This window comes from Hypanus sabinus, unplaced genomic scaffold, assembly GCF_030144855.1.
Source record: "Hypanus sabinus isolate sHypSab1 unplaced genomic scaffold, sHypSab1.hap1 scaffold_2290, whole genome shotgun sequence".
In the NCBI taxonomy this organism is placed as follows: domain Eukaryota; kingdom Metazoa; phylum Chordata; class Chondrichthyes; order Myliobatiformes; family Dasyatidae; genus Hypanus; species Hypanus sabinus.
Window position 1 is genome coordinate 17,501 of NW_026780404.1, and position 10,000 is coordinate 27,500.

Below are 10,000 nucleotides of genomic sequence, written 5' to 3' on the forward strand. Positions count from 1 at the left end.
AGATGCTGCCCCCTGCCCGGACTTGGCCGCGGCTGCTGGTAGAGACGGTGCGTGGGGTCGGTCGGTTAACGAGTTGCCCCGCCCGGACTTGGCCGCGGCTGGTAGAGACGGTGCGTGGGGTTCGGTCGGTTAACGAGTTGCCCCGCCCGGACTTGGTGCCGGCCGCGCGCGGCAGGAAGAAAGCTTTCCCCGCCGCTTCGGTCAGCCAGATGCTGCCCCCTGCCCGGACTTGGCCGCGGCTGCTGGTAGAGACGGTGCGTGGGGTCGGTCGGTTAACGAGTTGCCCCGCCCGGACTTGGCCGCGGCTGCTGGTACAGACGGTGCGTCGGTTAACGAGTTGCCCCGCCCGGACTTGGTGCACGCCGAATCAGGAAGTCCGGCTCGGTTAACCAGTTGCCCGGGCCAGCTGCTGCGCGCAGATCGGGTTGGTTAACGAGTTGCCCAGCCGACTTGGCGGCGCGCCGATGGGCATAATTAGTGTTGTCGGTGTGGGCGGTAAATTCAGGCGCCTCTTCGTTAACCGGCGCCGCTGCGTTCGACCGGAGCTAGCTCGCCTCGGTCGACGGGCGGCCCTCCGCTGGTGGTGGTCCCACCGTGGACGGATGCCGCGCCTCGACCGTGGCTCCCGCCCGCCCGCCCGCCCGGGACTCCAAGTCTCGGAGTCGGGACTCTCGGGGAGCTCCGGTGGTCCGGCCGAAAGTGTCGCCGGCCGGCCGGCCGGCCGGCACAGCCCTCCGAATCGGCCCCCTTACGGACTTCCGCATCGGGGCATTTGTCCGAAATTCATTCGGCCAAGGTTCCGACTCGGCGGCCCGGGCACCGGCAGGCTGCCCGAGGAGGGCGACCCCCCGGCCGGCAGAGGCCACCGAATCGGTCCCCATGCGGACTTCCGCCAGTGGGAATCGGTGGGAAAATCCGTCCGGCCGGACGGACGGGCGAAGTCGCCGTTCGCCCGTAAATGCCGCCGCGCGGCCCGGGTTAACGAAGTGGGGAGGCCCGTACCGCCTGTCGACCACTCCTAGGTGGTCGAGAAAAACGCCTCCCCATATATCTCCGGGAACCCCGCCAATGCCCCCGTACAGAAATTGCATGTGTCAAAGGGGCGGCCGAATCTGACCCCGGCGGCCGGGTCTCTGGAACTCCGGGCCGGCAGCGGCCGGCAAATCCGTCCCGCATCGGGACTTCCGAAGCAGAGTCGGTTAACGAATTGCACGCGGGTAAATGGTTAACCGCAGCCCGGGTCCGGACACCTGGCTCCCACACGACCCGTCTTTGGGGGAGGTGGGTGGGTGGGTGGGCCAGCTACAGCAGCCTCGCGAGGGCTTGGCTGTGGGCTCCCCGGTTGCCGAGCTGCAGTGTGCCGGCACAGACGAGCGCGTTGGCTGGCTGGCTGGCTGGCTGGGTCAGCGTCTTCGCCGGTATTCGCAGAAGGTGCTAGCAGGTCCAGGGGCGAATTAGCCGCGCGCCGCTGCGGGACCGACGTACGCCCAGTTACAAAGACTGGGCGTTTTAGGGTGAGGGTGAGGGTTAGGGTTAGTTAGGGCTAGTGTTAGGGTTAGGGCTGGCGTCAGGGTTAGGGTTAGGGTTAGTGGCAGGGTTAGGGTTAAGGTTTGGCTTGTGCTCCTGGCAGGTCCCCGCGCGCCATAGCTCGGCGGGCTGCCGCGAGGGGGCGTCTTCGGAGGGCCGTGCCGGCCGAGGGGCGGCTCCTCCGTCGGGACTACAGGAGGTCGCACCGCCCGTCGCAGTCCTCGGCAGACGTCGGAATTATTCCAAGTCCCGCCGCATTAGGGTTGGTTAACGACTTGTCCCGGCCGGGCTGGTTAACGACTTGTCTCGCCGACGTTGGTTAACGACTTGTCCCGGCAGGGCTGGTTAACGACTTGTCTCGCCGACGTTGGTTAACGATTTGCCAGGGCCCGGTCGGGCAACCCGATTGCCCGCCCGGGGATTGGGTTCGGGCTAGGGTTAGGGTTAGGGTTAGGGTTAGGGTTAGGGTTAGGGTTAGGGTTAGGGTTAGGGTTAGGGTTAGGGTTAGGGTTAGGGTTAGGGTTAGGGTTAGGGTTAGGGTTAGGGTTGGGGCTAGGGTTAGGGTTAGGGTCAGGGTTGGGGCTGGGGCTAGGGTTAGGGTTAGGGTCAGGGTTGGGGCTAGGGTTAGGGTTAGGGTTGGGGTTAGCTTTAGGGTTAGGGCTGGGGTTAGGGTTAGGGTTGGGGTTAGGGTTAGGGTTGGGGCTAGGGTCAGGGCTAGGGCTAGGATATGGGTTGGGGCTTGGGCTGGGGCTAGGGCTCGTGCTATGGCCAGGGTTAGTTTTAAGGTTTGGGTTGTGCTCCTGGCAGGTCCGCACGCGTCATACCTCGGCTGGCTTGCCGCGAGGGGACGTCTTCCGAGGGTCGTGCCGGCCGAGGGGCGGCTCCTCCGTCGGGACTACAGGAGGTCGCACCGCCCATCGCAGTCCTCGGCAGACGTCGAAATTATTCCAAGTCCCGCCGCATTAGGGTTGGTTAACGACTTGTCCCGGCCGGGCTGGTTAACGACTTGTCTCGCCGACGTTGGTTAACGACTTGTCCCGGCCGGGCTGGTTAACGACTTGTCTCGCCGACGTTGGTTAACGATTTGCCAGGGCCCGGTCGGGCAACCCGATTGCCCGCCCGGGGATTGGGTTCGGGCTAGGGTTAGGGTTAGGGTTAGGGTTAGGGTTAGGGTTAGGGTTAGGGTCAGGGTTAGGGTTAGGGTCGGGGTTGGGGTTAGGGCTCGGGTTAGGGCGGGGGTTAGGCTTAGAGCTGGGGTTAGGATTAGGGTTAGCGTTAGGGTTAGGGCTGGGGTTAGGGTTAGCGTTAGGGTTGGGGCTAGGGTCAGGGCTAGGGCTAGGATATGGGTTGGGGCTTGGGCTGGGGCTAGGGTTAGGGTTAGGGTTAGGGTTGGGGTTGGGGTTAGGGTTAGGGTTAGCGTTCGGGTTGGGGCTAGGGCTCGGGTGAGGGCGGGGGTTAGCTTTAGGGTTAGGGCTGGGGTTAGGGCTAGGGTTGGGGTTGGTGTTAGGGTTAGGGTTAGCGTTCGGGTTGGGGCTAGGGCTCGGGTTAGGGCGGGGGTTAGCTTTAGGGTTAGGGCTGGGGTTAGGGCTAGGGCTGGGTCTAGGGTCAGGGCTAGGCCTAGGATATGGGTTGGGGCTTGGGCTGGGGCTAGGGCTCGTGCTATAGCCAGGGTTAGTTTTAAGGTTTGGGTTGTGCTCCTGGCAGGTCCGCACGCGTCATACCTCGGCGGGTGGCCGCGAGGGGACGTCTTCGGAGGGCCGTGCCGGCCGAGGGGCGGCTCCTCCGTCGGGACTACAGGAGATCGCACCGCCCATCGCAGTCCTCGGCAGACGTCGAAATTATTCCAAGTCCCGCCGCATTAGGGTTGGTTAACGACTTGTCCCGGCCGGGCTGGTTAACGACTTGTCTCGCCGACGTTGGTTAACGACTTGTCCCGGCCGGGCTGGTTAACGACTTGTCTCGCCGACGTTGGTTAACGATTTGTCTCGCCGACGTTGGTTAACGACTTGTCCCGGCCGGGCTGGTTAACGACTTGTCTCGCCGACGTTGGTTAACGATTTGTCTCGCCGACGTTGGTTAACGACTTGTCCCGGCCGGGCTGGTTAACGACTTGTCTCGCCGACGTTGGTTAACGATTTGCCAGGGCCCGGGCGGGCAACCCGATTGCCCGCCCGGGGATTGGGTTCGGGCTAGGGTTAGGGTTAGGGTTAGGGTTGTGGTTGGGGTTAGGGCTCGGGTTAGGGCGGGGCTTAGGCTTAGAGCTGGGGTTAGGATTAGGGTTAGGGCTGGGGTTAGGGTGAGCGTTAGGGTTGGGGCTAGGGTTAGGGTTAGGGTTGGGGTTAGCTTTAGGGTTAGGGCTGGGGTTAGGGTTAGGGTTAGGGTTCGGGCTAGGGTCAGGGCTAGGGCTAGGATATGGGTTGGGGCTTGGGCTGGGGCTAGGGTTAGGGTTAGGGTTAGGGTTGGGGTTGGGGTTAGGGTTAGGGTTAGCGTTCGGGTTGGGGCTAGGGCTCGGGTTAGGGCGGGGGTTAGCTTTAGGGTTAGGGCTGGGGTTAGGGCTAGGGTTGGGGCTAGGGTCAGGGCTAGGCCTAGGATATGGGTTGGGGCTTGGGCTGGGGCTAGGGCTCGTGCTATGGCCAGGGTTAGTTTTAAGGTTTGGGTTGTGCTCCTGGCAGGTCCGCACGCGTCATACCTCGGCGGGTGGCCGCGAGGGGACGTCTTCGGAGGGCCGTGCCGGCCGAGGGGCGGCTCCTCCGTCGGGACTACAGGAGGTCGCACCGCCCATCGCAGTCCTCGGCAGACGTCGGAATTATTCCAAGTCCCGCCGCATTAGGGTTGGTTAACGACTTGTCCCGGCCGGGCTGGTTAACGATTTGTCTCGCCGGCGTTGGTTAACGATTTGTCTCGCCGACGTTGGTTAACGATTTGCCAGGGCCCGGTCGGGCAAACCGATTGCCCGCCCGGGGATTGGGTTCGGGCCAGGTTTAGGGTTAGGGTTAGGGCCAGGGCTAGGGTTAGGGCTGGGGTTAGGTCTAGGGTTAGGGTTAGGTTCAGGGTTAGGGCTGGGGTTAGGTTTAGGGTTAGGGCGGGGGTTAGGGTTAGCGTTAGGGTTAGGGCCTGGGTTAGGGTTACGGCTGGGGTTAGGGTTAGGGTTAGGGCTAGGGCTAGGATATGGGTTAGGGCTTGGGCTGGGGCTAGGGCTCGTGTTATGGCGCTCGGCCAAAACTACGGCTTCCGCCGAATTCAAAACCTACAAGGTCCCGCGGCGGGGAGCAGCCGGGGGACGTGTTGGGAGCGACGTTCGGACCGAGGGGCGGCACTTTCGGAGGGTGGACCGGAGGTCGGTTAACCAATCGTCACGAGCCGGGGAACGGAAGAACTGTTCGCGCCGGGCTGCTGCCTAAGTCTTTGTCCTGTTCTGCCCGTCAGCACCGGACCCGGTCGGTTACCGCAGAGCCGGCTCGGGACTGGTTAACGACTTGTCCCGGCCGGGCCGGTTAACCATTTCTCTCGCCGACGTCGGTTAACGATTTGCCTGAGCCCGGTCGGTTAACCAATTGTCACGAGCCGGCGAACGGAAGAACTGTCCGCGCCGGGCCGCTGCCTAAGTCTCTGTCCTGTTCTGCATGTCAGCACCGGACCCGGTCGGTTACCGCAGTGCCGGCTGGGGTCTGGTTAACGACTTGTCCCGGCCGGGCCGGTTAACCATTTGTCACGCCGAAGTTGGTTAACGACTTGTCCCGGCCGAGCCGGTTAACCATTTGTCTCGCCGACGTCGGTTAACGATTTGCCTGAGCCCGGTCGGTTAACCAATTGTCACCGAGCCGGCGAACGGAAGAACTGTCCGCGCCGGGCCGCTGCCCAAGTCTTTGTCCTGTTCTGCATGTCAGCACCGGACCCGGTCGGTTACCGCAGTGCCTGCTGGGGTCTGGTTAACGACTTGTCCCGGCCGGGCCGGTTAACCATTTGTCACGCCGAAGTTGGTTAACGACTTGTCCCGGCCGAGCCGGTTAACCATTTGTCTCGCCGACGTCGGTTAACGATTTGTCCCAGCCGGGCCGGTTAACCAATTGTCACGAGCCGGCGCGAACGGAAGAACTGTCCGCGCCGGGCCGCTGCCTAAGTCTTTGTCCTGTTCTGCATGTCAGCACCGGTCCCGGTCGGTCACCGCAGTGCCGGCTCGGGTCTGGTTAACGACTTGTCCCGGCCGGGCCGGTTAACCATTTGTCTCGCCGAAGTCGGTTAACGATTTGCCTGAGCCCGGTCGGTTAACCAATTGTCACCGAGCCGGCGAACGGAAGAACTGTCCGCGCCGGGCCGCTGCCCAAGTCTCTGTCCTGTTCTGCATGTCAGCACCGGACCCGGTCGGTTACCGCAGTGCCGGCTGGGGTCTGGTTAACGACTTGTCCCGGCCTGGCCGGTTAACCATTTGTCACGCCGAAGTTGGTTAACGACTTGTCCCGGCCGAGCCGGTTAACCATTTGTCTCGCCGACGTCGGTTAACGATTTGCCTGAGCCCGGTCGGTTAACCAATTGTCACCGAGCCGGCGAACGGAAGAACTGTCCGCGCCGGGCCGCTGCCCAAGTCTTTGTCCTGTTCTGCATGTCAGCACCGGACCCGGTCGGTTACCGCAGTGCCTGCTGGGGTCTGGTTAACGACTTGTCCCGGCCGGGCCGGTTAACCATTTGTCACGCCGAAGTTGGTTAACGACTTGTCCCGGCCGAGCCGGTTAACCATTTGTCTCGCCGACGTCGGTTAACGATTTGCCTGAGCCCGGTCGGTTAACCAATTGTCACCGAGCCGGCGAACGGAAGAACTGTCCGCGCCGGGCCGCTGCCCAAGTCTTTGTCCTGTTCTGCATGTCAGCACCGGACCCGGTCGGTTACCGCAGTGCCTGCTGGGGTCTGGTTAACGACTTGTCCCGGCCGGGCCGGTTAACCATTTGTCACGCCGAAGTTGGTTAACGACTTGTCCCGGCCGAGCCGGTTAACCATTTGTCTCGCCGACGTCGGTTAACGATTTGCCTGAGCCCGGTCGGTTAACCAATTGTCACCGAGCCGGCGAACGGAAGAACTGTCCGCGCCGGGCCGCTGCCCAAGTCTTTGTCCTGTTCTGCATGTCAGCACCGGACCCGGTCGGTTACCGCAGTGCCTGCTGGGGTCTGGTTAACGACTTGTCCCGGCCGGGCCGGTTAACCATTTGTCACGCCGAAGTTGGTTAACGACTTGTCCCGGCCGAGCCGGTTAACCATTTGTCACGCCGACGTCGGTTAACGATTTGCCTGAGCCCGGTCGGTTAACCAATTGTCACCGAGCCGGCGAACGGAAGAACTGTCCGCGCCGGGTCGCTGCCTAAGTCTCTGTCCTGTTCTGCATGACAGCACCGGACCCGGTCGGTTACCGAAGTGCCGGCTCGGGTCTGGTTAACGACTTGTCCCGGCCGGGCCGGTTAACCATTTGTCACGCCGAAGTTGGTTAACGACTTGTCCCGGCCGAGCCGGTTAACCATTTGTCTCGCCGACGTCGGTTAACGATTTGCCTGAGCCCGGTCGGTTAACCAATTGTCACCGAGCCGGCGAACGGAAGAACTGTCCGCGCCGGGCCGCTGCCCAAGTCTTTGTCCTGTTCTGCATGTCAGCACCGGACCCGGTCTGTTACCGCAGTGCCTGCTGGGGTCTGGTTAACGACTTGTCCCGGCCCGGCCGGTTAACCATTTGTCACGCCGAAGTTGGTTAACGACTTGTCCCGGTCGGGCCGGTTAACGATCTGCCAGGGCCCGGTCGGGAACTCGATTGCCCGCCCGGGGACTGTTGTCTTGCTCCACCGCACGGCCGGGGGGGTCGGTCGGCACGGCTAACGAGCCGTCCGAGAACTGCCGGTTAACCAGTTGCCCGGTGGCAATTCGTTAACTGAGTCCGCTCCGGAAGTCTGGATGCGGGTCGGATTTGAGGGTCGTAGCCGGGCAGGAGTTCCAGAGGCTCGGCAGCCGGGGTCAGATACGGCCGCCCCTTTGACACATGCAATTTCTGTACGGGGGCATTGGCGGGGTTTCCGGAGATTTACGGGGAGGCGTTTTTCTCGACCACTTAGGAGTGGTCGACGGGCGTTACGGGCCTCCCCACTTCGTTAACCCGGGCCGCGCGGCGGTATTTCCGCACGCTTCCCAAGGTCGCCCGTATGGATTTTCGGACGAATTCCCAATGGCGGAAGTCAGTCAGCGGGACGTATCCGCAGGCCCAAGCCGACCGAGGGGCAGCATATACGGGCTGACTACCGGTGCTCGGGCCGCCGAATCGAAACCTTGCCCGAATGATTTTCTGACAAAGTCCCGCGGCGGGGAGACGCGAGGGGACGAATTCGGAGGGTCGTGCCGGCCGAGGGGCGGCATTTTCGGTGGGACTACCGCAGGTCCCTCCGCCAAAAATAGGGCTACGGCCCGATCGAAAATCTGACAAAGTCCCGCTGCGGTGAGCCGCGAGGGGACGTATTCGGAGGGCCGTGCCGGCCGAGGGGCGGCATTTTCGGTGGCACTACCGCAGGTCCCACCGCCGATCCGAGACCTTGGCAGAAGTCGAAATTATTCCAAGTCCCAACTCGGAAGTCGGAATGAAGGCTGATTCGGGGCCCTGCTGCCGGCCGAAGCGGACGATGCACGGCGGCACTACCGGAGGGCCGACCGCCGACAGAGGCGCGTGCTCCCGGCGCCGCGCCGGTTAACCAATTGACGGCGGAAGTCTGTGAAGGTCGGATCCAGCCCGTCGGGCGGGCCCGAGGTGCGACGAGGCCGGCGTGAGCTCCGGGCGTCTTACCGCCGGTTTGACACACGTCATTGTTGTACGGTCAGTCGCGGCGCCGGTTAACCAGTTAGGCCCGGAGAGCGCTATGAAGGTTGCATTTGCCCCGCCTGGCCGGGCCAAGGTACGACCTGCCCGGCAGGACTTCCGGCAGGCGTCCCGCCGACTTGACACATGCAATTTCTGTACGGGGGCATTGGCGGGGTTCCCGGAGATTTTCGGGAACACGTTTTCCAGAGGCACTTAGACGGATTTCCAGTGGTACGGTTGACACACGAGACAGACAGACAACACAACACACACAGTGCGGAGGCCGAAGTGAACCTTCGGGGGGTTATTTCGGACTCAGTAAGCGGGAGGCCAGGCGAGCTCCGACTTACAGTGATTTATAGACAGGAAAGGCTTTTGAATGCTTACCGAGGTGAAGGCAGACGGGAAGTCCGAGGACGCGCCAGGGGCTCCGGACAGGGTCTGAGCGGGAACCGTGGGCGACGGCCGGCAGACCGACGGGTAGCCAAAAGCCTTTTAGGAGGGGAGCACGCACTTTGTGTGACGGAGACTTGTGTGGGAACCAGCCTGCCACGGGTGCCCTCGCGAGTGTCGTCTGCGGAGACCTCTGTTCCCCGATCGATGCGGCTTGGTCGGTCCTACCTTTGGGAGAGGCCGAGTGGAAGCGACGGTCTCGACACGTGCGGCGAACTTCCACGCTCGGCTCGTTACCATCTCCGGAGGTGGGTTGATGGGTCTGCCGCGGGGCGGCCCGATACCGACCGAGGTCTTCATGCTTCGGACGGAATTGGACGTTGGGCATTCGCACGTTTGCACCGCGATCGATCAGCCGGATTCCCCCGCCGGCGGACGAGACTGCTGCGCCCACGGATGACGGGGGCCGGGCGGGCGGCCGTCGACCATCCCGAGAAGGCAGGCACACACGCGCTCCATACCTAGGCGGTGAAGGTGCGGACCTCACCGGAGCGGACGACGGGGCGGGATGGCGAGGCGCTCACCGGCGCGGCGTTGGCCCCGGGCCGTCGGAGGCGAGCGGCGACCGTCGACCGTCCCGAGAGCCAACTCGGCAGGAGCGGTGCGGGTGCGGACCCCACCCAGCGACGCGGCTCGAGAGGGGGCGGCGCGGCGCCGCGACGAGCATGGCCCCGAGAGTGCAGGGGACGGGCGCGCCGGCCGCAGCAGCACTCTCTCGCGCCGCACAGGCAAGGCGAGAGAGTCGGGGGAAGTCCGAAAACCAGAGTGGCAAGAGATGCCCGTGCAGCCACGCAACCGAAGCGTTGATCCTCGGTCACGAACGAGAGGGAGGAGAGGCCCTGCGCGTGCGGTGGCCCCGACCGACGGCCGGCCGGTGTGCGATTCACTCGAGGTCGGGCGACACCCGCGCGTCCCCTCCCCGCTCCCGCAGAGGCCGGAGACGTCCGGTCGCCACAGCGGTCCGCGTGCAGCCTCCGGTTCCGCGAGAAGGCCAGTCTCCTCGGGGCGAGGAGAGCCTCAACTCGGCGAGCGGTCCGGCGGGCGGTGCAGAAAGTTGTCGGTACGTTTCTCGGCATTCGCACACGAATCCGGAGAGTGAGAAAGGGGTGTCCGCGACGCGTACGTGGGCCAGGGGCGCGTGCGGCGGAGCGACACCCAGCGGACTCCCGCGACCCGAGGGGAGCCGCCGATGGCTGAAC